At 46.5% G+C, this 17,470-nt stretch overlaps 1 protein-coding gene and 1 pseudogene across 1 annotated transcript in view; both read right to left on the bottom strand.

Annotated features, from left to right (window-relative positions):
- The window catches only part of LOC137614911 (diacylglycerol kinase eta-like), a 773,025-nt gene that overhangs the window by 78,362 nt on the left and 677,193 nt on the right, over positions 1-17,470 (bottom strand). The window lies entirely within an intron of this gene.
- LOC137615580 (5S ribosomal RNA) lies at positions 5,754-5,872 on the bottom strand (annotated as a pseudogene).

Here is a 17,470-nt window from a genome sequence, read left to right as displayed (position 1 = left end):
CGATGCTCATATGTTTGTTTTGATGTTTTCGTTTGTGATATTGTTTGTGAAGCGCTCAACGCTCAGTTGGAAGCCCAGAGCCCGAGAGAGATGTTAGCCTGAGTGAAATTAAACGTATTCTAATAAGAAGTCTGTCTCTGATTATATCCCATCCAACCCAGAAGACAAGTCGGTGAAGATGATGGGATCTAATATTCTCATCTAACTACTGTATTATTATTTCCAGGTGAGTGGTTTTATGAAATCACCAGACAATATTCATCCAACATATCAACCAGAATCTGGGATTTCATTACAAATCTGGAAATTATAAGAATATCAAAAACACCAAGGCATAAGAGTTTTAATTTCAGCATAACCCTTCAGTGCCTGATGTTTAAAAACTTTAAAGAATATATGAGTTATAAAATTGGGCGATAATTGGCAAGGTTGGAAATAACATGACTAAAATTACATAATGGATCAACATAACATATTCTGCAAAAAGTGCAGAAATAACCTCTCCAAACTAACTTTAAAAAGATAATCCATTACTCTGTACAGTGAGTAACAGAGCACTCTGGTTGAAGGAACTGATAAATCTACACCAAAGACTGCAAATTTATGCAGTTTAATTGCACCTAAAGTGGCTTCTTTCATGATCAAATTGTACCAATTTAGAGCTTCGTATAAGCCATATGAGTGACAGCTCTGAGTATAGTTATTCGACTGAAGAAATTGCAGATACGATGCTTCTGAAAATTTTGACAATTAAGAAATTAAATATCATTCAGTGTATAGTTTATATGTTGTATCTCTATTCAATTTCTGCACTAGGCTGCTTTTGATTTTGGAGTCCTTTGACATTGAGCATCTTGTTTTTCTAACTTGGTTTGCAGCTTGTCTAGTAATAATAATAACAATGAAAATGAATAAATTTGTGAGGATACAGTAACCTTCTAATAAAACACCAGAAATCTCTGGTCATTTTTTTGGTTTCCCCAAGGTAAAGTTTGTTAAAATCAAGAAGAGCAAACTGACACAAAATTGTGCGTCCCTACAAGCAAGAAAACTATAAACTGGGTCAGTGGAATTGGATGCAGAGGCTATGGAATTGTTCAAAACTAGAGACCATTTGTTTGATTTTGGAGTGTCCTTGAAGAGCTACTTGCCATAGCTGGATAGCAAATTGCTACTGGACAATTGCAATAGTTATCCACTTTAATTAGAAAGAAAAGTATATGCTTAGTGTTGTTAGATGTGTGAAGAAAGAGAAGAGTGTTTCAGGAATATGGGAGATTAATCTGTACCTGATTTTTATATGTAATTTCTGGCGATTTGATTTCCAATTTTACTTAACCTAGCCACTGTCTGAATTGCTTTTTTTTTTTTCAATATTTCGCTAAACTCCAATTCTAATGGAGATCATAGTTCCTAAATACTTATATGATTCTACCTCATTAATCCTTTCTCCTTCCAATGATATTTCATCTTCCATTGCATATTCCGTTCTCATCATCTCTGTCTTTCTTCTATTTATCTTGAGCCCAATCTCGTGTGATATTTCATATATATATATATATATATATATATATATATATATATATATATATATATATATATATATATATATATATATATATATATATATATATATATATATATATATATATACATATATATATATATATATATACACACACACACACACACACACACACACACACACATATATATATATATATATATATATATATATATATATATATATATATATATATATATATATAATTTTGATAACAACATGACATTTTAACGTAGATGTGTTATCATAATTTAAGCAGCATCATTATAGATATAGTAGGGATAAGAATGTTACAATTTTAGATATTATTTCTTTCTTTTAAACTAAACATCTTTAAACTGTTCACCCTTTCGAAGATATCGAGAGATGATGTGAGCTCTCTCTCTCTCTCTCTCTCTCTCTCTCTCTCTCTCTCTCTCTCTCTCTCTCTCTCTCTCTCTCTCTCTCTCTCTCTCTCTCTCTCTCTCTCTCTCTCTCCCCGTCATTCAGCAATTCAAGGTGTTTGAAGCACCGTAACTTGGGTTCATATTATTATGTCATCAATGCCAGCGCCAGGCTTCTTGGATCTCAAGATCATATTATTATATTGACTACGTAGAGTGTTCAATGTGTTTTGGTTGTCTCAAGGGTGCATTTATCTTTGATTTCCTTTTCCTTTACTGACAAGCATAGCTCATTATATGCTCTTGTTTTTATATTTTTTTCGTATATATTCGGCACATTTTACCTTCCATAAGCATGGATGTTCTCCATATTTCTTAATTAGGTAAACTGTTAGGTTTTTTGTACATTCAAAGATACATTGCTAACACCGGGTACAGCTGAAGCAGCGACATCAATCACTCACTGTGATTAGTCAGGTACTAATGCACTGGGTATGTTATGTAACACACACCAGGCCACGCTCGAATATATAGCTTTCTCAGGTAATACCAAAGACTATATACTGAAGGAAGATAGGAAGGCTCAAATTATGAATGTTAATACACTAGTTGGCAACTCCAAAGTTAATACAATAGTTTGACCGATCAGTATTCAGATGGCGTTGTCGGTATATCGTTTGTCGTCTGTTTGTTTATATTCAGAATTTGACAGTTGACACAAACGAAATCATGGCGCCAGCAGTGAATTAGTCACACACTGTGTTTTTTTGCAATAATCGAAAAGAAACCGGTCCTCATTAGGTGTTTCACAGGTTCCCTAAGGACAAAGAACTGTGAGTACTAACAGAATAATATATGAAATATGTGCTACTCATGAGTAAGCCCCACTGATATTGGATATAAGAATAAGGCTAGGCATCCGCAACACACTTTTCTCAAACATGACAAATTCGGAGATAATTTGTATTTTTCCTAACCATACAAACCTTAGTTATTTACAGTGGGTTTACCTTTTAGCGCAGCTGAAATGGCGAGCCATTAGAATTTAACGAGGATGTATTACCCCCGCGCTAGTTAGCGGGGGGCGGGGGGTGGTAGGGGAGTGGTAGCTAGCTACCCCCCCCCCCACACACACAGGTGAATGCTCAATTTCACTTAGAGGTAGGACTTGTCTTGGGGGACAGGGCTGGCGGGCAAATATGTGTAAATAGCTAAGGTTTGTATGGTTAGGAAAAATACAAATTATCTTCGAATTTGTCATTTATTCCGTAACCGAAATACAAACCCCGCTATTTACATTGGGTGACTTACTCTTTAGGTAGGGTGGAAAGTCCCAAGCCATACTGGCTTTAGCTTTACCCGGGGACTCAGAATCCGAGTGAGTCGCACTCGAGAAAAGGAGTCCCTGCAACACACAAGTTCCTTGCTCATACATAAGCTTGTGTGTGAAGGAAGAAGTATGACCCGTCCTAGGCAGTTGACCTGGAGTTCCAGAAGGAACTCTGGGTTAGGACGTTCCCAATACCACCTCGTCAGGGTATGGGGGACGCGACAGTATTGACTCAATACTCGGAACACAAGGAAGCATGGTTTACCTGCAGAGGTTCAAGGTCAGCTAAGCAGAGACCAGGATGCTGCTTCCCCGTAGAGGGGATGATGAAGAAAGAAATAAGGGCCAGACATACTTCTTTCGTTCATGCAGACTAAAACCTGATAACAATGCCCTCAACCTTTTGCTACCTGTCCAAAAAGGAGCCTGAGGTTAGACCAGCTGTTGCGTAGCCACCACAGAGCGATAGAAAACATATCGAAACTCCTGTGGGTCACGCCCTGCAGGAAGCGGGCTGCGAAGGTCATTAGACACTTCCAGACTCCAGCTTGTAGCACCTGCGTCACAGAGTAGTATTACTCGAAGGCGAGGGACGTTGCGATGTATCCAACATCGTGCTGTAGGGCGACGTGACGGGGGAGGCTCTGGAGACAGGTCGAGATGAATGTCCTTGAGTCCGAGCTGAAGAGGTATACTGGTGACTCTCCCCCGTGTCCTCCTTGTGCTCCCAAATCGGCTGCAACTGAGGACAAACTGCAGCTGTTCCCAAAGCTAACATCTCGATTCCTTTACTGGCAAGAAAGAGAAGGTTTTGGGATATCAGATACAGAATGGAGACTCGAAATCTTGAAGGAATTGGACCGAAGGGCCGGGACCCCAAGATTCTGAGTCTAGCTAACAACTCAGGAGCGAACCTGAATGTTGCCTCCCCCTCTTCTTTAGAAAGGGCGGAGTCGTACGAGACCAAGATGATTGCTTACACACTGGCCGTGGCCAGAGTGAGCAGGAGACCCAAGACGGAATACAATCCGAGGCCTGTCGTAAAGGGTCTTGAGAAGATCTCTTAAGGGACTAAAAAGTCCGAGCCATGCTCCAAGTTGGAGGTCTCACTCCGACTAGGGCAGGGACAATCGTAGCTTCGCATGAGCGGGCAGGAAAAAGTTATTCCTTTCAGCCTTAAGGTTAGGGAAAGGCTGAGCGACAGGCTTCATTGCCGAGAGCGGAAAGGAGTTTCCTCCCGCCGAAAGGCAATAAGACCGTTATTGCTGGAGAAGAGGCCTCAAGGGAAGAGGTATATCTCCCACGGCACCAACCACCGAAGACTCTTCACTTTGCCTGGAAGACCCCTGCGGATGACTATCGCAGATGACGCGACCTCCGTCCTGCAACTGTAGCGGGTTGTCTCTTCTTGAGGAGGAGGCGTAGTGTCTCCAGGCATGAAGCCAAAGCGACGCCCCGGTTCGTGAAAGATGTTGCAGTGTGGTTGTTTGAGTAGTCTGTGCCGTGGGAGAAGCTCTCCCGGGAGTTCCGTCAGGGGAAGCAGAGGGTCCAGAAACCGTTCTACGCATAGTCCCAGTGGAGCTCTCCCATTGAAAGGTTGACAGACAACCTTGTCTTGTTGAGACCCATTCTCCACAGACAAAAAGGAGGGAAGACGCAGGCGTCGAAGTTGTCCCACCATCACCGGAATGCATCTTGCCAGAGTCTCGGGGTCTGAGACTGGGGGGAAGAACAGCGGAAGCTTGAGGTTCCAAGCTGTCGCAATCAGGTCCCCCAGACCAGGACTTGCCGGTTACTCAAGGCCAAAGACCCCCAGGTACACTCTCTCTACGAGGCTCTGCTCGGATAGTCGGAGAGAACATTCCTCTGCCTGGAATGAGAGAGCCGATGGTGGTATTGAGAGTATCTCAATCATCTCGGTATCTCTACTGCAAGATGTGGAGGTGTGAAAATGCGTCCCCTGCTGGTTGGAACACGCCAGAATCATGAAGTCGACGCGCACGGAGCGACTCGGCAGGAGCTGTAGGATCTGTAGGGGGGCCAGACTATGGCCCCTAAGCGTACCTGAATGATGGAGAGGTATCCTTCAGGTCCTGACCATAGGCCTGGACCGGAATATGGCCCCCCCCCCCTTTTGACGAGTCCGAGAACAGCATCAAGAATGTGGGGAAAGGATAAGAATATCCACTCCCATCAAGAGGTTCCATAGGTCAACACCCATTGCAGGTCTAATAGTTCCGTTGGTCCCATAGGGGCCAGGAAGTCAGGTTAATCGTTGCCTGAAACCACCGGAACTTGGACCGGCCCACATGGAACGTATCCTGAGGTGACCGTTCGGAACTATAGACGAGTCAATGAGGAAAGGAGAACTAGGAAACGTTCCAAGGTAGGGCTGAAAGCTCTGCTTGACCGAGAACAGGTACTGCGACTCTCCTCAGCCTTGCCACAGTCAACTGAAGGGAAGGCTCGGAGGAGCTGGCAACAGAATCTGGCGTCCCCAGGTGGTCACCCATCCAAGTACCGACCAGAACCGACGTTGCTTAACCTCGCTGGACGGACGAGAAGTGGGGTTTTCAACGTGGTAAGGCCGTTGACTCAATATCATGGCCAGATACTCCAGATGTTGAGGCAGAAGAGAGAAGGCTCCTAGCAAAATACCATGAACCCAAACTCGAGGTAAGCATCCGGAAGCTTGTTCCGGCGCTGAAGAAGGTCGACCCCGAGCCTACCGGAGTTGACCAGCCCTCCAAAAAGCGAAGGAGGCGGAAGCCTGCACCTGAGCTTCCATGAGGAAAGAAGGGAGAGTTCTCTGGGGAAAAAAACCTGCGATGCCACGGCGGGATCGCCACACTGCATCATAAGCAGGAATACCTGCAGTTTAGGCTGAATTCCACGAGCTTCCTGGAAGATGGATGGAATGAGAACTGAAAGTACCCGTCCTTCCGATCCAGGGTTTAAGGAGTCCTGTCGCCTTGTTACCAGTCTGATCGATTCTGCTTTTCTACGCTGGACGAAGTTTGTTCGACAAACTTGATCAGGGCTGAGAGGTCGACTACGGAACTCCCGACTCAGGTACTTCCTTATAAGAAAGGATCGACTGAAGAAGCCGGGGGTGAAGCCGTCGATGATCCCATGGAGGACCTTCTCCTGAGGTATGGATCATTCTGTCCAAACGGGCAACTCTTGCCGACCCTATGGCATAGAGGTTCAGAGACACTGAATTCGCTGACAGAGACGGCAGGCGTGATATCCTTGGCTGATTACAGAGATCGTGCGGGAATGGGCATCGGGAAGCTGTCATCCGGATGAGAAACCTTAAGTATCCTCCCAGCGAGAAACCTGCAAGGGGGGGGGGGTGCCAATCCTAGAGTTCGTGAACTCTGCCGCTCCCTTTAGGACTATCCCCCCCTCCCCCCGGGGAGCCTCCCGTGCCATCTGTTCCTGACAGGAGGAAACTGCAATTGGACACCTTGTCTCAGTTGTCGTAGCCGATAACTTAGGCCGACGTGGTTGAAAGAAAAAGGCGCTGGAGCCCTGCAGAGTCTGGAAGAAAGCGCCTTGGAGGAGTGAAAACGGAAGTCGATTTCCTCCGCACAGCCGCTGTCTAAGTCTCTGTCCTTGAGAACAAACAAGCTCTTCTCAAGGATGGAAGGGTGTCTGAGGTTGTCGACATCCACGGATGAGACACCCGAAAGGAAGCCCTCGGTCAGCGTGTCCAGATGGTCCAACATCGAGCTTGCCCGCAAGTTAGATACTTTACGACGAAACGCCAAGGTGCCTGAGCCCGAGAGGAGGAAAGTACCCATGATCTTCCTGTAGCTTCCTTGAACCAAACCTCGGGCCGTAACCGAGGAGGGAAAGGACCTGGTAAGCCACCTACACGAGGTGGAGAAGAGGAAGGGATAAGCAGACACCCCTTGACCGATGGAGAAATCTCGAACGGAGAGCCCCCCGCCAAAAATCCTTCCAGGGAATGACGGGGAAGGGCTAACCCAGGTTCTGGAAAGAGGAGTGTTGCTCAGACCTCCCTGAAGATTCTTTCTATTCTTACAAGTGCCATGCTCTGCGTTTACGGGATGAAGCCGTGTTCTGGAAATACGCTCCAGAAGAACTCGCCAGGGCTGGCCATGCTGCGAAAACCCCAATGGGAATCGTGGTCGCAATCGCCCTGGAGCTCGCGCGATAGTAAATCAATGATTTGCGCGTGGGCGAACGTGGAAGCGCTCATGCGCGGTCATGCAGGAACGCAAACGAAGGTGAGCGAAGGAGCGCAGAAGGAGGGCGAGCGTGGTAGGAAGGGCGAGAGCTTGTGGTTGGTGAGCGATAACCCATAGAACCGTCGGTTCGCGCGACGGAACACCGTCGGTTCGCGCAGCGGAACACCGTCGGTTCGCGCGGCGGAACACCGTCGGTTCGCGCGGCGGAACACCGTCGGTTCGCGCGGCGGAACGCCGTCGGTTCGCACGGCAGAACACCGTCAGTTCGCGCGACGGAACACCGTCGGTTCGCGCGACGGAACACCGTCGGTTCGCACGACGGAAACCGTCCGTTCGCGCGACGGAAACCATCCGTTCGCGCAACGGAAACCATCCGTTCGCGCGATGGAAAACCGTTGGTTCGCGCGAACATTGGAGAGCATGTGCGCAGACGCGCAGGCGAATGATCGTGCGGAAACGCGCTGCTACGTGGGTGAGGAAGAACGCTGGCGATGTGGATAAAAGGCGATCGGTGGTGAGCTGGTGAGCGCTGACGCGCAGGTGGGCGATGGCGCGTCGGCAAGCGGTGGTGCGTTAACAAAACGCTAGCGAGCAGATGAAGAATCGCGCGGGTGCGTAGGCGGTTGCCAACGTGAGAGAGAGTAGTGATGGTTAGCGCGCATCGCGCTAACAGAAGGCACGCAGGTGCATCAGGAAGTTGAGCGCTGAAGCCAGCTGTTAATCAGGCGATCCTAGACGGTTGGAAAACCGTTGGCGCCCATTGGTGCGTGGCAAAGAAGGGCGCGCAGATGTGCGCTGGTAAATGAAGAAAGCTGGTGCACAGAAGGACGGAAGAAAAGGTGAACGCTGGCGAGCAGGAGGAAGATCTACGGCAAGACTCAGCTACCGGAGATCGTGGTCCACAGCAGGCGAGCGCTAGATCGCTACTGATGGTGGTCAGGGGAACTGACACGCGTGGCGATCGTTGACGAGTAGGAGATCGCTGGCGAGCAGGTGAACGTTGACGCGTCTAAGGTCGCTGGCGAGCTGATGATCGCTGATGAGCAGAAGGCAACGCGTGGAAGCCTGCGCCTAGAAGAAGAGTCCTTGACCTAGACCTGAACCGAAGTTCTAGATCGCGAGGGCGAACGTGGGCGCACAGGGCGCGTAACAGGAACCAACAGGAACAGCAGAGATGATCATCATGAGAGCGGTGACGAACAGGAGAGCGCTGACGAACAGGAGAGCGCTGGCGAACAGGAGAGCGCTAGCGATCAGGAAGGGCTGATGAGCAGGAGAGCGCCTGTGCGCTAACACTGAGTAGGAGCGAACACAGCAGAAGGGCGCGTAGGGGAACCCTGACACGCAAGGGAAGAACCCCTGTGGGAGGCAACCATTTGCCCCGAAGGGATCGTTGTCCGTCGGGAGACAGATGTCCATCGGAAGACCGTTGCCTGTCCGCCGGGAGACTGGTGTCCGTTGGAAGACCGTTGTCCGTCGGGAAGACCGTTGCCCGTCGGAAGACGAGATCAGACTGCTGTCCATCTGCACCAGGGCGGAAGATCAAGAAGAAGGAGTTGTAGGCTGCAAACGGAGATTCAAAAAGGCGCCTCTTAGCACCCTTATAGGGAGATGAGAGGCCCTTACGACGAGGCGGACAGTGAGCCTTACGGCGAAGGAGGCCAACAGAGGAGTCTCTATGAGTGTACTCTCTCGTGAACGAAAGAGAAACACTTCGTAGAAGAGACTGGTCAGCCAGTGACCTAAAAGGAGCAATCCTCCGAAGAGGGGCTCCTGCAGTTGCCCAGCCCCTTGAGCGAAACTGCAGGTGTGACCGCTCAGCACCAAGAGCATAGTCGCACGAAAAAAAGGCAAGAGAAGAACCCCCCAAAAGGGGAAAAACTCGAGCCTGGACAGGAAAAACTTCCCTCGGAAGGAAAGTTACCCACCCAAGGAGGCAAGCCTCCTGAGAGTTCTAAAATGAACTGGAGAGCTGTCAATCGTCACGGGAGTACTTCCAGTAGAAGGAGACACGCCCCTGACGAAAATCCAAAGGGGAGGCAGCAACAGCCGAATCCCCAGACCTCCACAAGACAGCTCACACCGTTGCCATATTACAGAAACGAACTAGATCGGTAACTGTAAAAAAAATAAAACAAAAATCATTAGTACACATTCATTCCCCCGGGAAGGCTCCGAAGAGGAATCCCGAGGGAAAGGAAACAAGAATTACACAACAGGCACGTGCCCTCACAACCACTTACACTCACGGAAGGAGAGCTGTAACCAAAACAGAATTATAACAATTATAATTATGAAACTATGTAATTATGTATATAAAAAATGAATGAACACTAAAGTAGGGACAAAATCCCCGAAAGGAATCGTTCTACAAGCTGAAAAATTAACAACTACAATTAGATTCATAAACTAATTGAGACAAAACGTACGGCGTAGCAAAACCCCCCCCCCCCCCACACACACGGAAAGGAAGCTACGAGGGGCGTAGTAAAACGTAGTAAAAAGGGTGAACGACCTTAAGAAAGAGAGAGAGAGAGAGAGAGAGAAAGACCGAAGTCAAACTCGATCGCAACCTATAAAATTACCCCGTGGTGGCCTAACTGCCGAGGACTCCACGGAGATCGTACACTACACACACAACTCTGAAAAGGAAACTTACTGATTTCTATACTCAAATATATACACAAACATGAAAACATGTTTACATATATATTGAGTAAAAGAAAAGTAAGCGATTAAGTAAAGACAAAACAAACAATGGCTGCCAAGAGAGGACCAAGACAGAGACGTCTATCCGAGTCCAGCCAAAAGTGAAAGTGAGCACTCACCTGTGTGTGAGGGGGGGAGGGGTAGCTAGCTACCACTCCCCTACCCCCCCCCCCCCCCCCGCTAACTAGCGCGGGGGTAATACACCCTCGCTAAATTCTAATCGCTCGCCATTTCAGCTGCGCTAAAAGGTAAACCCAATGTAAATAGCGGGGTTTGTATTTCGGTTACGGAACAATTTTTTATTTGGTCATAAAGCTATTGAAATCATGTATTTCTCAGGAGCTGACATATTTGCCGTTTGGAACATGCTTGGTGGTATGTATTATATCTAACTTTGATTTAACTTATAAGTGTATGAATATTTCAGCATGTTTGCACACCTGAGTAGCATTACAGGAGTATACTGCTTCAACATATGATTTTGTTAGTGTTCCTTGTCTTCTTATTTTTTCTATTTCCTAAATAAAGACTAACATTTTACAGTATTTGTAAACTGTATTTGAATGTGTGTTCACTGTCTGTGCTTTTATGTTTGCATACTTGCTTTGCCTTATGTTTGCACGATGTATACAATTCATGGAAAAATCCTTTTTTTAGTACTATGTTTTCTCATATTTATAATTATATTAGAGTTTATTTGCATGAAATTCATGACGCAATTTTAGCTTGCTTGTACGTTATTTTTTTTTTTTTTTTTTTTGGGGGGGGGTTTACAATATTTATATGTGTAATATTATTTACTGTTATTTTTTCTTATGTATAATTTATTAAAGTTCTTTTGATGTGATTTATCTTTCAATTTTGGTTGGCTTGCATGCTACCTTATTTCTGTTTCCACCCCCTTTTGATTATTTTCATGTGTGATTCAGTTTAATGAGTTATTTTATTCCTTTTGTTTGCATATCTATACATTTATTAGTTTATATTACTAAAGAGTATACATGAGTGCATCATGCATTCCCGTTTCAATAAAAAAAATTACAATTGTCTTTTATATCATTCTATAATGGCCTACAAACTGTAATCAAATGTATGCCTACACATCACATATGACTAAGATATACAGTATGCTTTACTTTATTCGAACGTGATATCATATAGATTATTTAAAAAGGATTGTAATATACAATACCTGAAATTGCAAGAAAATCAACTAAATTATAAAAGACATAGCTATTAAGTTTCTGAAAAAACAGACTGAGAAAAATAAGGATATGTATTCTTAATCAATAAATGTACCTATTAGTAAAATTACAATTTAGTTATCTAAAATTTAAGAACGTCATAAATATAAGAATAAAATATACTGACATAGTAATGCAAATTATGAAATATGTCGCAAATTTACAATCGAACTCCATCCTACATTCCCGTAAGGATTACGGCTCTGAATGTTTAACCTGTACCAACCGTGTGTCACACGATCGTACATAAATTATGTTGAATATATTATGCTTGTATCTGCGCTCTCCCCTCGCACTAAAAAGAACCTGAATAAACATGTCTGCGTTTTTCCTCTCTAACATTGTCTGTTTCTCGAACATGAAAATTCCTGTTGCCTTGAGGTTTTGTATATAAAGGAGAGTGTTCTTTAATAAAGTTACTCAGTTGATTGCATCCCGCCTTTGAGTTATAACCTTCTCTCGGCCGTCACATTGGTGACCCCGGAAGTCGACTCGCTTCCACCGCCTTCCACCCCCAGCCCCCTCGCCCCTACATCGTTGGTACTATGGCGGACTCTACAGAAGTTGGCGCTGCGGCTCCCCCATTGAAACTTTCGTCATTCACCAGTGGAGAGGCGTTTGCTTGGTTTCCACGCGCAGAAGACCAGTTTCACATCAACGGTGTGACTCGCTTAACCACCAAAGCAGATTATGTTCTCGCTGCGATACCCAAGGACACCTTCCCAGAAATATCCGACTGGCTTTGTGACACGGAGACACCCCATTAGCGTATGACGCCCCCAAAACATACCTTCTGCAGCAGTACTCACCGTCGCCAGCCGCCCGTATAAGCAAAGCTTTTTCAGCTCTCTCAACAACCGTTGGGGGACCAAAGGGCTTCGCTTGCCCTCAGGGAAATGACCAGTATCGCTCGGCTTTAACCTGCCGCAGACGGCTCTCCTCGTGAGGTGAACCTACTTCATGCCCTTTAGATATGCCGTTTACCCGGACCTATATGCGCTGCCATACCCGATGTCGATAGTTTACCCATAAAGGACTTGATGACCAAAGCCGACACCCTTATGGACAGCCACTTCAAGACCTCTATCAACGCCTCCACCCCTGACAAAGAGGATGCCTATTCAACGTCAACCGAAGCTGACATGAATGCCGTAGGACATACACGCCTACCCCGTGATGTGCCGAAGCAGCAACAAAGCCACCCACCACCCACCAATCGCTCGCGCCCCAACAAACGACTTCTAAAGCCACTTACTACCTCCCATCCCCCGCAGTTTTGCTACTACCACTTCAGATTAGGGGCAACCGCGAAGAAATGTGCCGAGGATTGTCAGTCGCCAAAAAACGTGTAAGTAGGCCATCGCTCGTGGCGGTGGCCTCCCGTGTTTCTAATCTTTTCTTTTTACATGATGCAGGAACGGGCGTGCGATTTTTGGTAGACAGGGGTGCTTGTCGTTCTCTTTTGCCAAGGAAACTCTTCAAGACACGACGTAGTCTGTCTACATCTGCCGACATCTGCTTGGTAGCTGCCAACGGATCTGCGATACCCACCTACAGTTACGAGAACCTCACATTATCGCTCAGAAACGGTAAATTCAATTGGAAGTTTCTCGATGCTGACGTCACAATGCCAATCCTCGGTGCGGATTTCCTCTCTCATTTCCACATTCTAGTCGATGTCGCCCACCGACGATTGATCAACGCAGACTCGTACTTGTCAACACCTCTTCAACCCGCCCCCTCTAACCTCGCTCTCCACATCAGCGCACCCACGGATGACTACGCCCACCTCCTCACGTCGTACCCGGAAGTTTTCCGTCCAGAACTTCGCCAAACGCCCACGGTTCCTGCCAAGCACGGTATTTATCACCATATCAAGACGACGGGCGCCCCAGTCTTCGCAAAATTCAGACATCTGGCACCGGAACGATTGGCAGCCGCCAAACAGACGTTCACCGAAATGGAGGAAATGGGCCTTTGCCAAAAGGCCTCCACCCCATGGTCGTCACCCTTACACATCGTTCTGAAGAAAGACGGCTCCCTCCGTCCATGCGGGGATTACAGGCGCCTGAAAATACAAACAGAACCGGATCACTACCCCCTCCCATACATTGCCGACGTGACCGCCTACTTGCACAAAACGAAAGTTTTCTCTACGCTCTACCTCCTGAAGGGGTATTATCAGGTGCCTATGAACCCAGAAGACATCCCCAAGACCGCCATCACCACTCCGTTTGGTACATACACCTTCAATTACTCCTGTTTTGGCCTTCGTAATGCTGGGGCCACGTTTCAACGTCTTATGGATGGCATCTTAGGGGACCTCCCTTTCTGTGTATGTTATGTGGACGACATACTTGTGTTCTCCTCCTCAAAAGAGGAACACCTCCGTCACCTGCGCATCGTGCTCGACCGCCTGCAACAAAACGGCCTTGTAGTCCGGTACGACAAGTGTACCTTTGGCGCCAATGAAGTGTCGTTCTTAGGGCACCGCATCACTCCTGAAAGAGTCCATCCCCTCCCTGAGAAGGTACCAGCCGTTCAGAACTTCCCCGCGCCCTCGACCGTCAAAGCTCTGCAGGAGTTCTTGGGCATGATCAACTATTATCACTGTTTTCTGCCAGCCATTGCCGCCACTCTTGCTCCCCTCTACGCCTCCCTCAAGGGCAAGCCAAAAGACCTGAAGTGGGGTCCCCTTCAAGAAGCAGCCTTCTGCAATGCAAAGAAGGCCCTATCAACTGCTTCGACTCTCACTTTTCCTATCCCACATGCCCCTCTCCTTCTCTTCACCGATGCCAGCGACGTCGTTATTGGTGCAGTACTCGAGCAGGTGGTCAACGGCTTGCCTCGCCCATTGGCCTACTTCAGCAGAAAACTGGCCAAGGCAGAATCGGGTTATTCTACCTTCGATCGAGAATTGCTGGCGGTGCACTTGGCTGTCCGTCACTTTTGTCATTTCTTAGAAGGTACGCCCATCGTCATTCGCACAGACCACATGCATCTGGTGCACGCCTTTACTCGACAGTCTGATGCCTGGTCCGCCCGGCAACGCCAACATCTCTCCGCCGTGGCTGAATACAATTGCACCCTTCAGTACGTCCCTGGGAAAATGAATCCCGTTGCCGATGCCCTGTCAAGAAACACGTTGGCTGCCGTTCAACTGGGATTGGATTACAATGCCCTGGCTGAAGCCCAACGACAGGATCCAGAATATCAAGCATGTAGGACATCCTGCACGTCCCTCTGTTGGGAAGACTTCCCCCTCGAAGACTCCAACACCACCTTCCTCTGTGACGTCAGTACTGGCAGACCACGACCTTGGATTCCTGCTCCCATGCGCCGACAGGTGTTTGATTTCATTCACGGCCTTTCACATCCCTCGTGCCGTTCTACTGCACAGCTGCTGAAGACAAAGTTCATTTGGCACGGCATTTCTAAGGATGCTAAGGATTGGGTCTGCGCCTGTATTTCTTGCCAAACTTCCAAAGTACATCGACACACGGATTCAGGAGTGGGCACCTTTCCTCAACCTCAGCGTCGTTTCGCACACATTCAAGTCGACGTTGTAGGCCCCCTACCCACATCACAAGGACATCATTACCTGTTTACCGTAATCGACCGCTCCACCCGTTGGCCTGAAGCCATTCCCATGGAAACTGCAACGTCCGCCTCATGTACATCTGCCTTACTCTCTGGATGGATTGCAAGATTTGGTATCCCTGAGCATATTACTTCTGACAGGGGAACCACTTTCACCTCTCAATTGTGGACATCATTAGCGAATCTCCTGGGCATCACCCTACATCAGACAACGGCCTACAACCCCGCTGCCAATGGAATGGTTGAACGTTTTCATCGCACCCTCAAAGCAGCTTTGATATCCCGCTGCAAGGATTGCAACTGGTTTACTCAGCTTCCCTGGGTCCTCCTGGGACTAAGGACCACTCCTAAAGACGCCCTCGACGTCTCGGCAGCTGAAATGGTCGTCCCTGCCAAATTTTTTCCTTCTACAACCTCCTCCGATGATCTCCAGCGCATACGTCACATCATGGGAAAATTTACTCCATGCCGCCAGACTTACAAGCCCCCAGCGAAGCATCACATACCAACAGACTTGCACTCTGCAACGCACATCTTCCTGCGCAACGACACTACCAAGCCACCGCTAACGCCCCCTTACACGGCCCCTTTCCTTGTGATCCGACGCAGTCCGAAAGCATTCCTACTAAACATTCGTGGCAAAGAAGACTGGGTCTCCATTGATCGTCTAAAACCTGCTTATCTACTGCCAGATGACCCGCCTACAGTTCGCCTCTCTAGATCAGGGCACCGTATTTAACATGTACAGTATGTCATTCTTAGGGGGGGAGCCATGTACCAACCGTGTGTCACACGATCGTACATAAATTATGTTGTATATATTATGCTTGTATCTGCGCTCTTCCCTCGCACTAAAAAGAACCAGAATAAACATGTCTGCGTTTTTCCTCTCTAACATTGTCTGTTTCTCGAACATGAACATTCCTGTTGCCTTGAGGTTTTGTATATAAAGGAGTGTTCTTTAATAAAGTTACTCAGTTGATTGCATCCCGCCTTTGAGTTATAACCTTCTCTCGGCCGTCACAAACCGTTCACTTAATAGATGGCGCCATTCGTTTCGGATGGGAGTATCTGGCATCTTTTCATAGGACACTAATTTGAGTGCTATTGGGTTTAGCCTTCCTATCTTCCTTCAGTATATAGTCTTTGGGTAATGCCTTCTTCAGGAGGTCAGGGATAGTGTGTCAGTTGTTTGCGCCTACACAATCATTGCCCACGTACTCGCAGCAACCAAACTCAGAAACCACAGGTCTCCACAGATAGTGTAGACCGGTAATAAGTTGTAGAACTATTTCAGAGCACCATTACACAACCTGAAAGCAATGTTGGCAAAAAGATAAACAAATATACCCAAGAGCCCACCAAAGTACTCAACAACGATCAAAACAATCTTCTCGGGCTTTGGAGAGGTTCTCCAATGGAAATATTCCTCAGACAGGATAGTGATAGTCATTACCATTCGCATCAGTTATTATCAGCTAAGAATTTTTGTTGGTATATCTCTATGGTGTATGCTTCTGTCAAGAGAGAAATGAGGCATGATGTAGATACGGAGACTTAGTTTTAGTACCTAAGGGCAATTTGTGAGCTGTAGATACGCAACCTGTAATACGAAAGACTTTCTTAGACTCGTCTGGAGGGATAAGAATCCGGAGGTATTTGTCTATCACAGTAAAGCCCCATATCTGGAACACAAGAATTGTTGAATGTTGAAAGGATCCACTTCCTATGCTCCATCTCTTAAAATAATGTATAAATACAGTGTACACGAGCCTTTAATAAAACTACCACTGAGTTAAGTTAGTTATAACCTTGTTCATGGCATGATAGGTATCACTGAAAATACCCATAACTGTACTATCCATGTGAACTAGGGATGGGAGGTTTGGAAAGGCATGAGTATCTACCTTTAGGTCCTCCTAATGAGAGCTTGGGTGCTAACGTACAATGACCTCCCTTTAGCCTTTGCCAAACATGAGCAACTCTTACACATATAAAGTAATGGGAAAATTGAATCCTTTTGTATAGATATCCAACAATCATCATAGAATTTCTTGTTCCTCAGCAACCAGAAGTCTATTACCTTAAAACTGGTTTTGCTCTTTTTTCTGCAAAAGATTAGCTTATGTTCTCTGAAAATAAGCAGCTTCTATTTCTTTTAGGATTAGTGGTTCTTGTACATTCATTGATTATAAGGGCCTACAATAAAAAAAAAAAAGATATATGGGTGGCTCATGATCCTAATATTATCCTTTGAAGATTAGCTGTCTGATACCTTACTTTGTGAGTGTTTTTGTACGGAACTGGTTCTTTGTACAAATATGGCTTGCACCTTAAGAAAGATACTGGTTTGGGTGAAATATTGATGTTACTGTGTCCTTGTTAAAAAAAAATGACTTGCTGTGCGAAAACACACTAATATT

Source organism: Palaemon carinicauda, chromosome 21 (genome assembly GCF_036898095.1).
Source record: "Palaemon carinicauda isolate YSFRI2023 chromosome 21, ASM3689809v2, whole genome shotgun sequence".
Taxonomy (NCBI): domain Eukaryota; kingdom Metazoa; phylum Arthropoda; class Malacostraca; order Decapoda; family Palaemonidae; genus Palaemon; species Palaemon carinicauda.
The sequence above is the reverse complement of the archived record's forward strand: the minus strand, read 5'-3'. Positions and strand labels throughout refer to the sequence as shown.